At 38.1% G+C, this 18,595-nt stretch overlaps 1 protein-coding gene across 1 annotated transcript in view; it reads left to right on the top strand.

Moving 5' to 3' along the window:
* Positions 1-1,794: 1,794 nt before the first annotated feature.
* LOC101722068 (olfactory receptor 1J21-like) overlaps positions 1,795-18,595 on the top strand; it is a 77,797-nt gene continuing 60,996 nt past the window's right edge. The window contains exon 1 of the mRNA XM_004849636.3: positions 1,795-1,994. The gene's annotated coding sequence lies outside the window, so the exon portion shown is untranslated. The remainder of the gene's footprint in view (positions 1,995-18,595) is intronic.

The following is an 18,595-nucleotide window of genomic DNA, read 5'->3' as shown; positions in this document are numbered from 1 at the left end:
TTGGGTCCTTGCGCTTGAGCAGCAGGCAGCAAAAACACTGAGCTAAATCCCCAGCCCCAGCATCTAATTTTTTATTAAGTCAAAACCTTTCATCTTTTCACTCCAGGGAACAATTTTATAACTTTTTTTGACATATTCACATTGCCATCATCACTGCTCTTCAATTATAGTCAAAATAGGAGTTACTTGACTACAAGCTTACAATGTCACAACTGTCAATCTGATAACTGAAGTGGCTGATCAGTGACTAATCAGAGGGCATCACATAGATGTGGGTAACTAGGCAGAAGAGTGATTCATATCTAAGCAGGATGGAGCAGGACACTGGGAGATTTCATCATAGTTCCAGAATACCATGAAATTTAAAAGTTATGAGTTGCTTATTTCTGGATATTTCCATTAAATATTTTAAAGCATGGTTGATTGAAACTATGCAAAGCAAAACTGTGGATAAGGGAGGACTACTATATTTCCTTTTGTAAGATGTCTGTTCAATTTTTTTTGCCCACTCACCCTTAAAGTTCTAGCTGTATGAATTTTCTTATGGATTTGTAAGAGTTCTTTATATATTCTAGATACACCACTTGTCAGGTAAATTGATTGTTAATATTTCCCCCTTCTCACTTGGTGATGTATTTTGATGAGCCAAAGTTTTAAACTTTGTAAAATCCAATTTAATAATTTTTATTTTATGTTTAGTCCTTTTGTTTCCTGATCAAGAAATCTTCACTTACTTTTAGATTGAAAATACATTTATAAAATTTTTTGTTTTCTTCAAGAAATTTTATATGTTAAACCTTAATATCCTAACATTTATGTCTATGGGCCACTTTGGATGGTGTAGAGTACAGATCAAGATTTATTTGTTTTCTATGTACATACCCAGTTGCTCCAGCATGACATATTGAAAGTCCCTTCCTTGCCTCATTAAATTACATGGGCATCCTCACTAATATTCAAGTGATTGCATATATGTGGATCTAATTCTGGCTTCTTTATTGTTCCATTGATCTATTTATGTATTCTTACACAACTGCCACACTGTCTTATTACTTTAGCTTTGCCATAAGTCTTGAAACTTTGTGATTTCTCTCAAGATTGTCTTCACCATTCTAGGTATTTTTCAATTCCACTTCAATTTTAGAATTGAGATCAATTTCTATAGAGTATGCTTGAATTCTTTCTTGTTTTTAATAAACTTATAATCTAGAATAGTCTTAGATTTACAGAAAAGTTACAAGTATATTACAGGAATTTACCAGATGACTCTCACCAAGTTTCTCTTACTCTCCCGGTACTGGGGATTCAACCTAGGGCATGTACATTGAATTATACTCGAACTCTTTTAATTTTTTTTTTTTTTTAATTTTTGAAACAAGGTCTCCCTAATTGCTGAACTGCTCAAGCTGGGCTTGAACTTGCAATTCTTCTGCCTGCAAAATGCTGAGGTTACAAGTGTGCACTGCCATGCCTGGTGTACTCCATTAACATTTTATATTATCGTGATTCATTGTTAGAAGGACCCTATTAGCACACTGTTAACCAAACGTCAAAATTTACTTGGAGTTCACCACTGTTCCCCTAGAGGGAGCCCTAAGCTCAGGACTGCTACGGCCAGCACCACCCTGCCTGGAGTCTTGACTTCAGTCAAGACTGAAGGTTAGAATCATCTGGTTAGAATCAACCAGGAAAGATTCAACAAAAACGTCTGGAATGTGCAGAAAAGCCAGCTGGGGATTCAAGCCTGGCAAGCTCACTGACTGTGCTGCCTGCAGCCTGATGCTGTTGGCTGATTTCTGGTGTGGTGGAGCTTGGCTAGAATGTAGAGCAACCTCAGAGATCCATATGCTTTTTGCTGAGATCCCCTGTCCTATTCTTTGTCCCCGCCGCCCATTTCCCATCAGATGAGACAGAATAGGCCTCTGGTGAAGGGTCCCAGAATGATGGGGAAGCAGAATGTCTGCCTTCAGCTCCCTTTTGCAAGCATAGAAATCGTGAGTACTGAGAAATTCTCCATCTGTAGCACTGTGCTGGTTTGTAGTAGGCAATATAAAGAGATCCATTCCTCTTATTGTTGAATCATAGCTCTTCTGGTTTTGTGATCCAAAGGATCAGCCTGACTTTCAAGTTCTGGAATATTCAGGGTATTATTTGTCTGTGGATAGTTGCTAGTTGGATTTCTGTAGAGGTGGGGAGTGAGGGGGGAGAACCATTGTGCCATGTGGTTCACGTCACTTAATAGTTTTAACTTTTTTTTCTGATTTACCTACTGCCTTCAGAAAAATCTGAATTTTACTCTGTACTTTTTATTACTAGTTTCATGTTTCTAATATTACTAATTAGCATTCTTTTCTTTCAACTTAAAGAACTTTCTTTAGCATTTCTTTTGATTTCTTCCACCTCAATCCCCCCTGGATTTTCCTTGGGCAAGCTGGAGGTCTGGGGTTGCATCTTGCTTCTGTGTTTTCTCATTTTCTTGTTTTTGGTACCAGGGATTGAACTGCAAGGCAGGTGTGGCGCCACTGAGCTAAATCCCTGGCCCCTCTCATTTTCTATTTTTTAAGATTTGTTTTCTGTGTTGATGTTTGTAAATTGCTTATGGTAGGCTATGATATTGTTTATGATTCCCAGACAATTTCGGTACTGGCATACAAGGAAGAACAACAACTATGTCACTTTGGCTAAAGTAGTGATAACCAGTGATAACAATAGCTTCAAGCACAGTCCAGAAAATGACAAACTGTGATAACTTAATTTGCCACCTTTAACCAGAGCTACAAGCTTTATAGTTATATAACAAAAACCAATATAACTTAAAACCAATCAGAATTTATATAACTTAAGTTTAAGTTACATAACTTAAAACCAATCAGAAAATTATATACAGTGAAAGTCCACTTAACAGAGTGATTTTACCCTCATGGGAGAGAATTTAAAAGTGGTAAGAGGGAAAAATAGAGAAATATAACAAGAGAAAGATTAGAAAGAAGGCTGAAGGGTGAAAGAAGATCACTCAAGCTTCAGGAAACTGGTGAAGAGAGAAGAAAAGAGATAAAATAAAAACAAGAATGAAGCAAAACAAAAAAACTAAAAACAATTTTCACACCCACGAAAAAACAAACGCAAACAATCAAGAAAAAAAATGAACAAAACAACATCAACAACCTCCCCCAAGAAAATGAAAAAAAAAAGAAAAAAAAGTTCTCTGTGATTTTAAGCCTGTGGTTATCTTCTGGAATCTGGTAGTGTCCAAATCAGAGCTCATTTCTGTGCAGGGTAATCCCAGTAAGTCTGTAGTAGGATTAGGTCAGCGGGCTGGATAATCCCAGCAAGCCTGCAGTGGGGTTGGGATGAGGCTCCGATTCTAGTGCCTTCAGCTCCACAGAAGTTCAGGCTGATCCTGACCCCCAGCTGTGGAGCTTGGGCCTGAGTCTTTAGCCAGCAACACTCTGGGTGTCCCTCACTGGCCCGTCCCCAGCTCCCAGACCCTAGACGTCTCCCACGGCCATCCATCACCCAGTTGCTGTGGGATTTCAACACTGGGAGCCCTGCAACAAAGCCAACTCACAGCTTCTCTGAGTCTGGGGTTCAGCTGGCCCCTCCCTAAAAAGACGTCCAACCAAGCACCAACTCCAGGGAACATGTCTGTGAGCCTGGACTGGAGTCATTCACTGACTTGCAGAGCACATCATCCACTGCTCCTCTTCACTGGTGTGTTTCTCCCTGGAGCCCTCTGGACTCGCCCACCCTTACTACTCGTCTGCAGATTCCGTACTCCTCTGTCACACCACGAGCTGGGGCAGGGGAGTGCAGTTTGCCTCCTCTTTCTGTGCTGTGGTCTGTCTCCTCACTTTCTCTGATGGTTTCAATTTTTCCTTCAGATCCTCCCTGGGTCGTGGGGATCCACCTCCCTCCTTCTTCTCTTCCCCAAGTTGTCACTTTCTAGTATCTGGATTCTGAATCTTGGAGGACCTGATTTGTTGCTGCTTACTGCTCTGCCATCTTCCCAGAACTCTTTTTAGCCTTTCTTTTCAGGCAAGTCTGATGTTGATGGACTGCCTCAGTTCTTGTTTGTCTGCAAAAGTCTACCTCTCCTTCATTCTGAAGTACAACTTTGCTAGTATTATACCATTCTCAGTTTTCAGAGTTTTTCCTTTCAATATATTGCAAATGTCTTTCTACTAACTCCTTGTCTGCAAATTTTCTGGTGTAAAATCTCTGTATAGATTTTTTTTTGTACTGGAACTTGAACCCAGGGCCTAGCATATACTAGGCAAACATTTCCTTGTAGCCTTATGGGATCTTCCTTGAATGTGATGAGTCTCTTTCTTTTTTTGTTTTTTTGATTTTTTGTTTTCTTGGGTTCTGGGATTACAGGCTTGCACCATCATGCCTGGTGTTTTAGTCTCTTTCCTTTCAGAGTTCTTTTCTTTGACTTTTGAGAATTTAATTGTGATGAGTCCTTTTCTTTAGGCTCTATTGTTGGAGCTTTATTAATTTTCTTTGGTGGCATCATATTTCCTAGATTTTTCATGATTCTCATATCTTTGCTTTGGCATCTGTTTGAAAAAAATGGCCACAGTTTCCAGCTTCATAGGCAGACTTTACAAGGACCTTCAGTGATTAATCTGGATTAGTTCAGAGTGGTCCAGCAGGTAATGGTCATAGCCAGCCAGGATTTGCTTTTGGGTTCTCTATTTGGACAGGATTGCTGCCTGTGCTCTGATCTCAAATGGAGCTACTATCTGTGTTCTGTGGTAAGGTAAGACCGGTGCCTGGGCTTCACTGGCAGGCAGAGCTGCTGGCTGGGCTCCATGTTCAGTAGGCTCCATGTTAGGAGAGACTACTGGCAGGGCTGTGCTGTCAGGCAGGGTGGCTAGCCTGCTCCACAATCACCTCCTTGGCCAGGTGCCACTACTAGTTGGCCTCTTGCTATGGTTTATATCTGTATGTCTCCCCAAAGCCTCATATGCTTTGAGGTGGAGGCCTAGGGAGGCTGATTGGATTATGGGCTGCTATAGCTGGCATGGTATTGGGAAGTAGGGCCTGGTCAGAAGAGGCAGATCATGGGAAGGGTTTGTCTCCCTTCCTGGCTCCTCCATTCATCTCCCTGCTTCCTGTCTGCCATAAGGTGAGAAGCTTTCCTCCATCCAAACCCTCCCACCATGCTGCTTGCTGATCATACTAAAACTTCTAAAATGTGAGCCAAAATAAAGTTCTCCTCCTTTAAGTTTTGGTTGTTGGGTATTTTGTCTCAGTGATGAGTAAACTTTAAGATTTAAAGAGTAGGATAACTCTATAGTTGGGCAAGTCCACAGGCTTGGCTCCACAATTACCTTTGGTATGGTAGGATTCCAGGCTTATATTGCCCAGCTACATGGTGCTGGTGGCTGAACTCAGCATTCATGTGGGACCAAATTCTGGCCTCTGTGATTAGATGAGAACATAGCTATGACATACAGTTGTATGAGTCTATAGGCTGGAATCTAGGCCTAGGTGTGACCTTGAGCTATGTCCTATGGTTGTGCAGGGTCACTGGTTGAATTCCTCACTGTAGTAGGTCCAGTCAATTTTCTCTGTGGTCAGACAGGGAAAGAAGTTATGTCCCATAGAAATGTGGGGGTAATGAGTTTGCTTTCTCCCTGGAAGGGGCCTAAAAGTGGGCACTGAATATATTTAGGGTTGTTCCTTGTGCTCTCTATTTGGGTAGATCCAGACACTGTGCCTTGCAGTCGTGCAGGGTCACAAGTTATCTCCCTTCCTGTACAGGGTCATAGGCTGGACCAGTTCAGGTTCCCACGTCAGGCAGAGCCACAGGTTATGCTCTGCAGAAACATAGAGTCTCTGGCTGTCCTCCCTGCCTTAGGAGCCTCAGGTTGGGATGCAAGGCTAGGTGGGTGGCTGGCTGGGACTCCACCCAGGCAGAACTGCCAACCACGCTCCTGGGAGTGAGCAGCTCAACTGTTTGCTGGGAGATGTGGTTGGCTGGTCTCTCTGGCCAGATCCAACCACCAGTCACTGTGAGCCCTTTACCCTCTTTTTCCCTAGATGACTCTAGATGGTCTGGCTCTGATGATTTCTCTGCTGTTCCCTGTGCAGTGAGACAGAAGCGAGCCTCCTGGGAAGTTATCCTGAATGCTCAGGAAAGTGCTTATCTATTTCAGGCCCTCTTTTCCTGACTACAGAAGTTGTTGGTAAAAAAAATCTTTTTGGCATGGCAGTTTGGGGAAGGGGTGAACATTTCAGAGTAAAAGCAGTCCTTTCTAAAAATTATTAGTGAGTATTAGTTACACAGAATAATGTTTCATTGTGGCATATTAATACAAGCACAGAACATTGATCATTTCACCTCACCATTTCCTTCCTTCTTCCAATCTGCTTCCTCTTCTGCATCTCCCTTCTATTTCCATATTATCTTTAAAATTTTTTTTTTTGGTTTCCACATATGAGAGAAAACATGCATATTTGACTTTCTGAGTCTGGCTTAACATGATGACCTCTACTTTCATTCATTGTCTGGTAAATGACATGATTTAATTCTTCTTTATGGCTGAATAATACTCCACTATGTGTATATACACCACATTTTCTTTTATCAAAAAATATTAGTTCATTTTACTTTATTTTTATATTTATTTATTTGTTTGTTGATTTATTTATTTATTTATTTATTTATTTATTTTTGGTACCGGGGATCAAACTTGGGTCCTTGTGCAGCAGGCAGCAAAACCACTGAGCTAAATCCCTGGCCCTACTAGTTCATTTTAAATAATAATAAACTCATTGCTGATTAACATAAAATAACATTTTATGAAAAATGACTTTCAAAAACAGAAAGAAATATTGAAGAGAGGCACTGTTTTACAAATTTCTTGAATGTGTAGTTTAACCAAAAACTGCAGCAGCATCTTAACTTCTGCTTTTTTTAAATTTTTTTTTTAGTTCTTATATTTAGGTATACCGTTCGTTTACATTTATCATTGGGTGTCTGTACCTGTACATGATATATCTTGGTTCTTATTTTTTTCCCCATTACCTGTGCACCCTTCACCCCCTCCACCCTTCCCTATTTACATAGATTTCATTTCCATTTTTTTTTCTTTTCTCATACTTTTTCCTTTCCCTCTTTTCCTTTCCCCTTCCCCTCCCTTCACTCCTTTGTCTTTGGATCTTTTTTTCTATTTCAAATTATCAATTATTCATTTTAATAATTTTAACCCTTGTTTACACTATCAGTTTCTCACACTAGAGAAACTATTCAGTATTTACATATGTGTGTCCTATTTATTTCACTTAAGAGTATGGCCTCGATATGCATCCATTTAGCTATAAATGATTCTAGTTTTTCATTCTTTATGGCTGAGTAGTACTCCATTTTATAAAAATACCACATTTTCTTTATCCAGTTTCCAGTTGATGGGGACTTGGGCTGTTTCCAAGCTTTAGCTATTACAAACTGTGCCACTATGAACATGGGTGCACATATATCACTGTGGTATGATTCTTTTAATTCTTTTGGGAAGATACCCAGCAGGGAAATAGATGGGTCAAATGGGCCCTCTAGTACTAGTTATTTGAGGTATCTCCATACTGACTTCCCCAGTGGTTGCATCAGTCTGCACTCCCACCAACAGTGGAGAAGGGTTCCTTTCTCCCCACAACCCCGCCAAGCATTTGTTATTTGTTGATTTCTTGATAGCAGCCATTCTTTGTGGGGTGAGGTGGAATCTCAGTGTTGTTTTCATCTGCATCTCTCGAATGACCAGTGATGTTGAACATTTTTTCATATATTTGTTTGCTGCTTTTACTTCCTTGTCTGAGAAATGTCTGTTCATTTCAGGTGCCCATTTTTGAATTGGGTCTTTGAATTTGGGGGATCTGATTTTTTTCAATTCTTTATTTCTTCTAGATAATATTCCTTTGTCTGAGGTATAGCTACTAAACTTTTTTTCCCATATTGTAGGTTGTCTCTTAGCTCTGTTGGTGGTTTGTTTTGCAGTGTAGAAGCTTTTTAATAAGATGCGATCCCAGTTGTTTATCTTTCTGCTGGTTCCCGTGCTGCTGAGGTTTTGTTCATGAAGTCTTTTCCTATGCCAATGTCTTCAAGAGTTCTACCTAACTTATCTTCCAGCAAGTTTAGTGTTTCTGTCTTAATATTTAGCTGTTTAATCCACTTTGATCTTAGTTTAGTGCATGGTGATAGGTATGGGTCTAGTTTTAATCTTTGGCAGGTTGAAATCCAGTTTTTCCAACCCCATTTATTAAATAGGCTATCTTTCCTCCAATGATGGTGGTTGGGTCCTTTGTCAAAGATGAGATGGCTGAGCATGTCTGGAGTTGTTTCTGCATCTTCTAATCTATTCAACTGATCCTCGGGTCTGTTCCTTTGCCAGTACCATGCTGATTTTATCACAGTAGCTTTGTAGTATAGTTTCAAGTTGGGGATTGTGATACACCCAGCCATGTCTCTGTTGCCTAGAATTGCTTTAGCTATTCTAGGTCTCCTATGGTTCCAAATGAATTTTTGGAGTGTTTTCTCTCATACTGTGAAGTATATTGTTGGGATTTCAATTGGCATTGCACTGAATCTATATAGTAGTTTTGGAAGTATGGCCATTTTCACTATACTGGTTCTTCCTACCCAGGAGCAAGGGATGTCTTTCCATTTTCTTGTATCCTCTTTGATCTCTTTTTTCAGAGTGCTGTAGTTTTCAGTGTAGAGGTCTTTTGCTTCCTTTGTTAGATTGATTCCTAGATATTTCATTTTTTTGGATACTATTGTAAAAGGAATTGTTTCCCTACTTTCTCTCTCAGTGAGTCTGTTATTTGTGTACAAGAAGGTTATTGTTTTTTGAGTACTGAACTTGTATCCAGCTACTCAACTGAATCTGTTAATTAAGTCTAGAAGTCTTTTGGTGGAGTATTTTGGATCTTCAATGTAAAGTATATCATCAGCAAATAATAGAGTTGAACTTCTTCCTTTCCTATCTTTATTCCTTTTATTTCTTTCTCTTTTCTAATTTCTGTGGCTAAGGTTTCCAGAACAATATTGAACAGGAGTGATGATAGTGGGCATCCTTGTGTTGTTACTGATTTTAGCATGAAAGTTTTCAGTTCTTGACTGTTTAGTATGATGTTGGCTCTTGGTTTTTCATAGATAGCCTTAATCAGGTTGAGATAAAGACCTTCTATTCCAATTTTCTGTAAGGTTTTTATCATGAATGGGTGTTGGATTTTGTTGAATGTCTTTTCTGTATCTATTCAGATGATTATATGGTTTTGTCCTTGACTCTGTTAATGTAGTGTATTACATTTATTGATTTGTGAATGTTGAACCATCCTTGCATCCCTGGGATAAATCCGACTTGATCAGGGTGTGTGATCTTCTTGATGACACCCTGTATTCTGTATGCCAGTATCTTGTTGTCTTGTTGAGTATTTTTACATCTAGGTTCATTAGGGAGATTGACCTGTAGTTCTTTTTTTGGGTTGGGTCTTTCCCTAGTTTTGGAATCAAAGTAACACTTGCTTCGAGGAATGAATTTGGAAGTATTGCCTCCCTTTCAATTTCCTTGAAGAGTTTAAAGAGTAATGGCAATAGTTCTTTTTTAAGTGTCTTGTAGATTTCAGGAGTGAACCCGTCATGACCTCGGCTTTTCTTTGTTGGTAAATTTTTTATTACATTTTCAATTTCACTCATTGTAATTGGGGTGTTTAGAATTTCTATATCTTCTTCATTTAACTTTGGCAATTTGTATGTATCTAGGAATCTGCCCATTTCTTCTGTGTTTTCCATTTTATTGGAGTAGGGGTTCTTTAAGTAGGTATTGATGATCCTCTGGTTTTCTGTTGGATCTGTTGTGACTTCACCTTTTTCATTCTTAATTGCCTATATTTGTGCCTTTTCTTTCCATTTTTTGATAAGGTTGGCTAAAGATTTTTAGATTTTATTTATTCTTCTGAAAACCAACTCTTTGATTCATTGATTTTTTTTTGTATTGTTCTCCTAGTCTCCATTGCATTGATTTCTGCTCTGGTCTTTATAATTTCCTCTCTTGTACGGGCATTGGATTTGTTATGTTCTTTTTTTTGTAGGAGCTTGAGGTTTTGTATTAGTGTATTTATCTGAGTTTTTTCTGATTTCCTAATATGAGCATTCACTGCTATGAATTTCCCATGTAGAACTGCTTTCTTTGCATCCCATAGATTCCTGTATGTTGTACTGGCATTTTCATTTACTTTTAGAAACTGTTTAATTTCTTCTGTGAGCCATTGGTTGTTCAAGAGGGTGTTATTCAGTTTCCATGTGTTTGTGGTGTCTTTGCAGTTTCTTATGTTATTCACCTCAATTTAATTGCACTATGGTCTGACAATATACAGGGGGTAACTTCAATTCTTTTACATTTATTTAGACATGTCCTATGAGCTAGCATGTTGCCTATTCTGGAGAATGACCTGTGTGTAGCCGAAAAGAATGTGTATTCTGATTTTGTTGGGTGGAACATTCTGTATACATCATTTAAGTCCATTTGTTCAATAGCTTGGCTCAGTTCCAGAATTTCCTTGCTAACTTTTGTCTAGATGATCTGTCTATTTGTGATAGTGGGGTATTGAGTTCCCCCACTACAATTGTGTTATTGTTTATTTGGTTTTTTATGTCCATTAATATTTGTTTTGTGTAGTTGGGGGCATTCGTATTTGGTGCATGTATATTTAGGATTGTCATCTCTTCCTCTTGGATTGTGCCCTTCACAAGGGTGTAGTGACTATCTTCATCTCTCTTAATTAGTTTTGGCTTGAAATCTGCTTTGTTTGCAAATAAGATTACTACCCCTCCTTTCTTCTGGGTTCCTGTGGTGTGGAGAACTGTTTTCCATCCTTTTACTTTCAGTCTATGGGTTTCTTTTTGAGTTAGGTATGTTTCTTGTATACAGTATTTGTTGGATTTTGCTTCTTAATCCATTCTGCCAGTCTATTTCTTTTGATTTGTGAATTGAAGCAATTAACATTGATGGTTATAATTGAAAGATATTGATTCATCCTTGTCGTGATGTTTTACTTTTCTTGTCTCCTTTATTTCTTATTTTTCCCCCTTTCCCTTTAGTGTCTTGCCTTGCCTGGTGGCTTCCCTCTGTTGGGCCTCATGCAATTGTGACCTTCATTGATTTTTTTAGGATATTGTTTAGAATTGCTTATAGTGCTGGTTTGGTGTTCATGAAATTTCTCAGGTGTTTTTTGTCGTGGAAGTACCTAATTTCCCCATCAATTTTGAAAGATAATTTTGCAGGATACAACAGTCTGGGTTGGAAGTCATTTTCTTTTGGGGCTTGAAATACTTCACTCCAGGCTCTCCTTGACTTGAGAGTTTGTGTTGAGAAGTCTGCTGTGATTCTGATGGGCTTTCCTTTGTAGGTGATTTGTTTCTTTTCTCTAACTGCTTGTAGGATTTTGTTTTTCAGTTGGGTTTCTGGGATCTTGACTATTATATGTCTAGATGTAGATTTTTTTTTTATCATGGCTAGTTGGAGTTCTATACATCTCACTTATCTGTATGTTCAATTGTCTACCTGTGTCTGGGAAGTTTTCCACTATTACTTTTGTGAACAGTTTTTTTTTTTATGTCAATTGTGGTTTCTCCAATATTTTCATGGACTCCTATCAGTCTTGTGATTTTTTTTTTTGCATCGTCTAGCAGTTGTTGGATTGATTTCTAGTGGTCCCTTACTATTTTTAAGAAATCTCTGTTTTCATGGTCTTTAACCACGATCCTGTCTTCTATATCTGATATTCTATCTTCAGATTCCCTTAACTTGCCGTAGCTTCTTTCAATGGAGTATTTGATCTCCTGAATATCGGTTTGAATCTGTTTCATGGATTCCTTTTCTTTCTCATGCTGGGCAATCATGGTTTCCATTTCTTTCTTATGCTGGGTATTTATGGCTTCCAGCATGTTTCTGAGCTCATGTATTTTTTTTTTTTTTATCTGTTTCTGTTCTAGATCCTCTAATCATGTCTTTCACTCTGCTCACCATCTCTGCAGATATCTGGGAGATTATTTCTGCTTTGAATTTTTCTAGAGCCTCATGTATCTGTTTTGTTACTTCCTGTGCTATGAGTTCAGGGTGTCCAGGTGGTTGGTTATCAGACTTTTCCACCTCATTTCCCTTGGGGTTTACCCTTGGTGGGGTGTAATCTGAGTTTGTGCCTTGCTTAAATGTCTTCTCATTTTTGTTTTTCATATGGTTCTTGGTTTAACTCCTGGCTTGATACTTTGAAATTGCTTATTGTAAGTGTCTTTCTTGCTTGTAATTAGAACCCTTATGGAATGATTGCTTCTCAGAGTTGACTTCAGATATAGCTGTTCTTTAAGTTTTGAGTGTCTAATGACTCTAAGGCTATCTCATTTTCCTTATGCCAGGAAGGATCAATCACTAGATCAATACCAACACCTTAGCCCAAGTGGTACAATCAGCCACACCATTGCTTCAAGTACATCCTAGAAAATGACATTTTGTGGTAGTTATTAATCTGTCACCTTTAGCTGTGTGAATTAAATCAAGATCGAGGACCAACCCAACATATAGTGAATAAACTCTTCAATATAACAACTGTACCCTTCAGGATGGGGAGTTAGAAAGAGTTGGGGATGGAGGGATAGGTAGGTAGAAGGATAGGGGAAGGTTGGCAGTGAGGCCAGAGGACACAGGCAAGATGGGAAAAGAGAATAATAGAAAAATGAAGAAGAACTCCAAATGAGGGCCAGAACAGGGACAAAAAGGGAGATGAACAATATGGGAGAGCAAGAGATTGAGAGTAAGAGAGAGAGAAAGGAAAGAGAAAAGAAAGAAGAAGAAAAGAAAAAAGGAGAACAAAACAAATATTTGCAAAGAGTAGGAAAAAAATTAAAGATAAGAGGAGAAAAAGAAAAGAAAAGAGAAAAAATAAACCAATACTACTAATTTTGCAAATAAAAATGAAAATGAAGGGCCTCTTTCAGGTTATGTCTCTGTTGTCGCAATAGACAACATGGGTAGCAGTGTGCAAATATAAGTCAACAAGTCTCAAAAGCCAGTCACAGACCTGTGAGACTCTGGGAGATTTCTTTTCTTTTTTTTGTTTTTTGGTACCGGGGATCGAACTTGGGTCTTGCACTTGTGTAGCAGGCGGTGAAACCACTGAGCTAAATCCCTGGCCCTCAGGGAGATTTCTTGCAGCAAGTCTCGAGTTGAGCCCCCTGTCCTCTTGTAGGGTGGAACCCTGCAGTGTTTTACTGCAGATTCCAGCTGCCCTTCCCCTGAAGATAGTCCCGGTTCTGATGGGAGGTGATGATGACTCCAACTTACCCAGTACAGTGTTCTGGTGGTCTGGTGTCATCTGCGTCTTTGTAATGTAGAACCAGATGCCAGTACAGCCAAAAGGCCCGAGGAGCGGAGTGGGTGGGGAGGGGTGGTGTCCAGTGGATTGCTGCCGGGGGAGCTGGCTGGATCTGTGTGTTCCATATGGCTGGGGATCTTGCTGTGGCTTCTGCAGACTTCTCTAGTTTCATTTTTGTTCTTTGTTCCCTTTTCACTTTTTTTTTTTTTTGGTACCAGGGATTGAACTTGGGACCTTGTGCTTGTGAGCCAGGTGCCAGAACCACTCAGCTAAATCCCTGGTCCCTTTTCACTTACTTTTTTTCTTTTTTCTTTTTCACTTATTTTTATTTGAGATATAAATGTCATACTATTTGTTGGGTACCATGTGATGTTTGCATACAGCGCAAAATGTTTGAGTTGGGGAAAGCAAATCTATTTCCTCAAACATTTATCACTTCTTTGTGTGAAACAATTCAGAATCCTTTTCTAGCTTTTTAGACATGTATAGTATTTTATCATTATGTATAGCCACCCTAAGAGTGATAAAGCCCCAGAATTTGTTTTTCCTATCTATAACTTAGTACTCATTGACAAACATTTCCCAATCCTTTCCTTAACTACTCTCATGAATAGTTCTAAATTTCTTACCATTTTCAAAAAATTTTTAGTTATCTTTGAGTGATTGCAACTAGGCACAGATTTTTTGATTTCAAAGTGACTGTACTTGGTCACAAAATGAAATGAAATGCCTTTCTGGAAAAGGCCTGGACAATGATCCAGACAGATCAGATACATATTTTAAACTGTGAACAGAAACTTGATTGAAGCCTTCTAGGTCTTAGAAAGGTCAACAAAGTATTAGGCATAACAGTAAGTTTCCAGATTTTTAGTGGCCATGCAGGTGGTGCAAAGATTATGGGTGATTAGCCCATTCTGATAAGGGGGTTCAATTTCTCTGGGTGTGGGCTGAATAATTGACCTGACACAAGACATTAGGAAGTACAGGCAACCTGAACTGAGTTGTAGCAGAATTTCAGCAGAGTTAATGCAACTATATTTATTTTGAGATAAAAAAGGATATTCTCCTGATCCACCAGATATATGTGATATGCTATGCTTGTGTCTGCAATAGTACAGTGTTCTTCTTTAGTCCTTGAGAAATTGCTTGTATTAAAGGAAAGATATTTAACTTCATTGCTATGAGCTGATAACTGTACAGATATTTTCATATTCATTACTTAACTGTTGCATTTGTTGTACAGAAGGAAATTCATATTTAAGAGAGTTTTACTGCTTAGCTATGTGGTATTAAGCTAGTAATATTTAGTGGAAGTGAAATTCAATATTTATTCTCTGTGAGGTCAAGGCCTGAGTCTTTTTTTTCCCATTAAGTTTATTGGTACATTTTAGGTATAAAATAAAGTTGCATACATCATTGGGATCTTGGACCATTACATGAGTATCTTGGTTCTTTTTTTTCCCCCTTCCCTTGCCCTCCGTTCACCCCCTCCACCCGTCCCTATTTGCAAAGACTTTGTTTCCATTTTTTTCATTTTCTCATATTTTTTCTTTTTCCTTTTTTCCTTTCCCCTAGCCCTCCCACCTCCCCTGCTCCTTTAGACCTTTTATTCCTATTACACAATATCAATTATACATTTTAAAAATTACAGTATCAAGATCTAGGAGGCATTACCACAGATTTTACAGAATTTAAAAGGATATAGAAAGCATATTACAAAAATCTGTTCTGAAATAAATTTGACAACTTCTAAGAAGTACCTTGGAAGCAAATTAATGAAACTAACTCTGGAGGAAATATAAAATTTGAATAGCACCTATTAAAGAATGTATATTCCTAGCTTGAAAACCTACCTATATGACAACAGCAGGCTCATATACATTTTAAACAATAAATTATATCAAACAGGTAAAGCAGAAAAAAGAAGGAACACTCCTCCCCTCATTTTAGGAACTCAACATTGTGCTAATCCTAAAACTGGATAAAGGTAATAGAAGAAAAAAGTATGAACATAGATAGAAATTTGTTTAACAAAACAAACTATTAGAAGTCAGATCTGGCAGGATGTAGAAAGTGGTTTTGTTATAGAGATGGCAGTGTTGGTTCAGCATTGGAAGATCCACCCCCAAAAGTCATCATTTTAACAGAGGAAAGGCAAAAGCCATATGATCCTGTCACTAGTTGGAGAAAAAGTATTGGACTAAATTCTACAGCTGTTCATGGTAAAAGCTGCCAGGAGACTAGAAATAGAATAGAACCTTCTCAACAGATTAAAGACATGTACTCCATACTTCCAGTGAGAACGCCTTATATGACTGGAGAAGATACAATGCTTTCTCCTTAAGGTGGGGAGCAAGAGCAGATATGCTTACTCTTCATCTGTCCATTAAACTTTGAAACCTAGGCCCCACCAAACTAGTCTGGCAATAAAATGACACAATTAGGATAGGATTGGCAAGGTAGAAGTAAAATCTTTATAAGTAGATGAAATGATCATCTACAGAGAAAATACTAAGAAATCTCTAGGAGCCCCTAGAACTTGTATTTGAATTTAGCAGGATTAGAAAACACAAGGTATATATAAAAATGCAGGTCTGTGTATACTTTCTATAAATGAAGAATGGATATTGAAATTTAAAAGTTATGTAGGAGTACAAAGGACCTAGAAAAGTTAAACAAAGCAAAACAAAAACAGTGTTAGAAGATGTTTAGTACCTAATTTTAAGACTTCTTCTAAAGCTACAGTAATCAAGGCAGTGTTGGTGTAATGAAAGATATATAGATCTTTTGAATAAAACAGAGAATCTAGAAATAAAATCACACATATATGGTCCACTGAGTTTTGAAAGATTATTTAACATTAGCATTTTATAGAATATAACCTCAATTCAAGGGCCGAGGAAGAGAGAATGTTTTCAGCAAATGGCACTAGAACACCTGGTATCCATATATAAAAAATTAACCTCAACCCTTTATTTCCATACATAAAAATAACTTGAAGGGATCTATGAACCTAAATATGAAAGCCTAAAAGTATAAAACTTTAAGAAGAGATTATAAAGGAAAATGTTTATGAATTCAGGGTAGTCAAGAACTACCTAGGATACAAAAGACATGATGTATAAAAGAGAAAAATTGATAAATGAGATTCCATCAAAATTTAGAACTTTAAATGACATCATTAAAATGAAAAGTAGTCCTTAAATAGACCATATTTATAATGTATATAACCTATGACCAGAATATATAAAGAATTCTTAGAACTCATTAATAGACAACCCAATTAAAATGTAGATATAAGAAGATGATAAATAGAAAGTATAGCCCAAGGAAAGGTGTGCAACTCTAGAATCAGAAAAATACTAATCAGTACAATAACAAGATTGAATTATACTCTCATTAGGGGCATGAAGTTAAAAGTTTTAAAAGCTTTGTCATGACTTTTTCTTTTTGTTGGATTCTCCCCCTTTGTGTTTAATTTGTCACACCCAATGGATTCATTCTGCTGGGTTTCCTGGGGTTGTGATCTTCATTGTCTTTTCCTAGGGTATTGTCTAAAATTTTTTGGAGTGCTGGTTTGATATTCATGAAGTACCTGAGGTGCTCTTTATCATGAAAGTATCTTATTTCTCCATCAATTTTGAAAGATAGTTTTGCAGGGTATATCAATCTGGGTTGGAGGCTGTTTTCCTTTAGGGCTTGAAATACATCACTCTAAGCTCTTCTTGCCTTGAGGGTTTGCATTGAGAAGTCTGCTGTGATTCTGATAGGCTTTCCTTTGTATGTGGTTTGTTTCTTTTCTCTAACTGCTTGTAGGACTTTGTTCTTCTGTTGGATTTCTGGAATCCTAACTATTATATGCCCATGTGTAGATTTTTTTTTGATCAAGCCTAGTTGGAGTCCTATATGCCTCACTTATCTGTATGTCAAGTTCTTTTCCCCTCCTTGGGAAGTTTTCTGCCATCACTTCTGTGAACAGTTTTTTTTATGTCATCTGCACTCTCTCCTCTTTCTTCTTTGATTCCAATCAGTCTTATGTTATTCTTTGCATTGTCTAGCAGCTGTTGGATTGATTTCTCATGTTCCTTTACAATTTTAAAGCAATTTTTCTTTTCCTGGTCACTAATTGCAATCTTTTCTTCTATATCTGAAATTCTGTCCTCACATTGGTTCATTCTGCTGTGCTGACTTTCGATGGAGCTTTTAATCTCCTGGAAATCTTTTTGCATCTGTTTTATGGGTTCCATTTGTTTCCTATGTTGGGATTCCATCATGTTCCTCAGATCCTCTATTTTTTTATCTGTGTTCTCTCTAGATTTATTAATCATGTCTTGCACCATGAGCACAATCTTTGCTGTTATCTGAGTATTTCTGATTTCATTTTTCCCAGATCCTCTTTTGTTGCCAGTTCAGAGAGTCCAGGTGGTTGAGTATCAGATTGTTTCATCTTGTTTCCCTTTGGGGTTGCTGTAGGTGATCCAGAAATCTGTTTTTGAGGCTTGTTTATGTGTCTTCTCATTTCCACCGCGGGGGGGGGGGAGGTGCTTCTGGCATCCGTGCGGCTCACCTTCTATGCCCTAGGAGCTTTTGGTGGTGGTGGGGGAGCTTCCTTCTGGGTGCTCGGACCAGCTCACCTTCTCTGTCCTAGGAGCTTGGGATGGCGGTGGGGGAAGCTTTGTTCTAGGTGCTAGGACCGGTTCACCTTCTCTCCCCTAGGAGCTCGGGACAGTGGCAGGGGAGCTTCCTTCTGGGTGCTGGGACCGGCTCAGCTTCTCTGCCCTAGGAGCTTGGAATGGCAGTGGGGGAGCTTCCTGAAGGCCTGAGTCTTATAAGTCACTTGAACATTTTAAAGTTTCGCAGTATTTTTACTCATTCTATTGGAAATTCACCTTTAATGTTTTCAAAAAAATTGAAGAAACACAAAATAATTCATATAACATATGATTTAAAATATGTGAATATAGATATTGTGGTGTGACTTTAAATATGTATGTGTTCATATTTGAGAAATAAGATCAGATTTTAAATTATAATTCTCATTAAAAATTCTTTAGTTTCAAATAATAACAAAATTGTTGAAGCTGCTTCAGTCCTTTCTCAGTTGTATCTTCTTAAAGTTACCTGGGGTCATGACTATTTTTAATATTCCCTCATTTTTCATTGAATTTTTTAATATATCTGGATTGGTTTTTTGATCTGTTGTGGTCTAGACCCACACATA

Source organism: Heterocephalus glaber, unplaced genomic scaffold, assembly GCF_053883595.1.
Source record: "Heterocephalus glaber isolate CG9 unplaced genomic scaffold, H.glaber_assembly_v1.0 deba00001479, whole genome shotgun sequence".
NCBI lineage: Eukaryota > Metazoa > Chordata > Mammalia > Rodentia > Bathyergidae > Heterocephalus > Heterocephalus glaber.
Note: the sequence above shows the minus strand (reverse complement) of the source record. Positions and strands in the feature narration are given on the sequence as shown.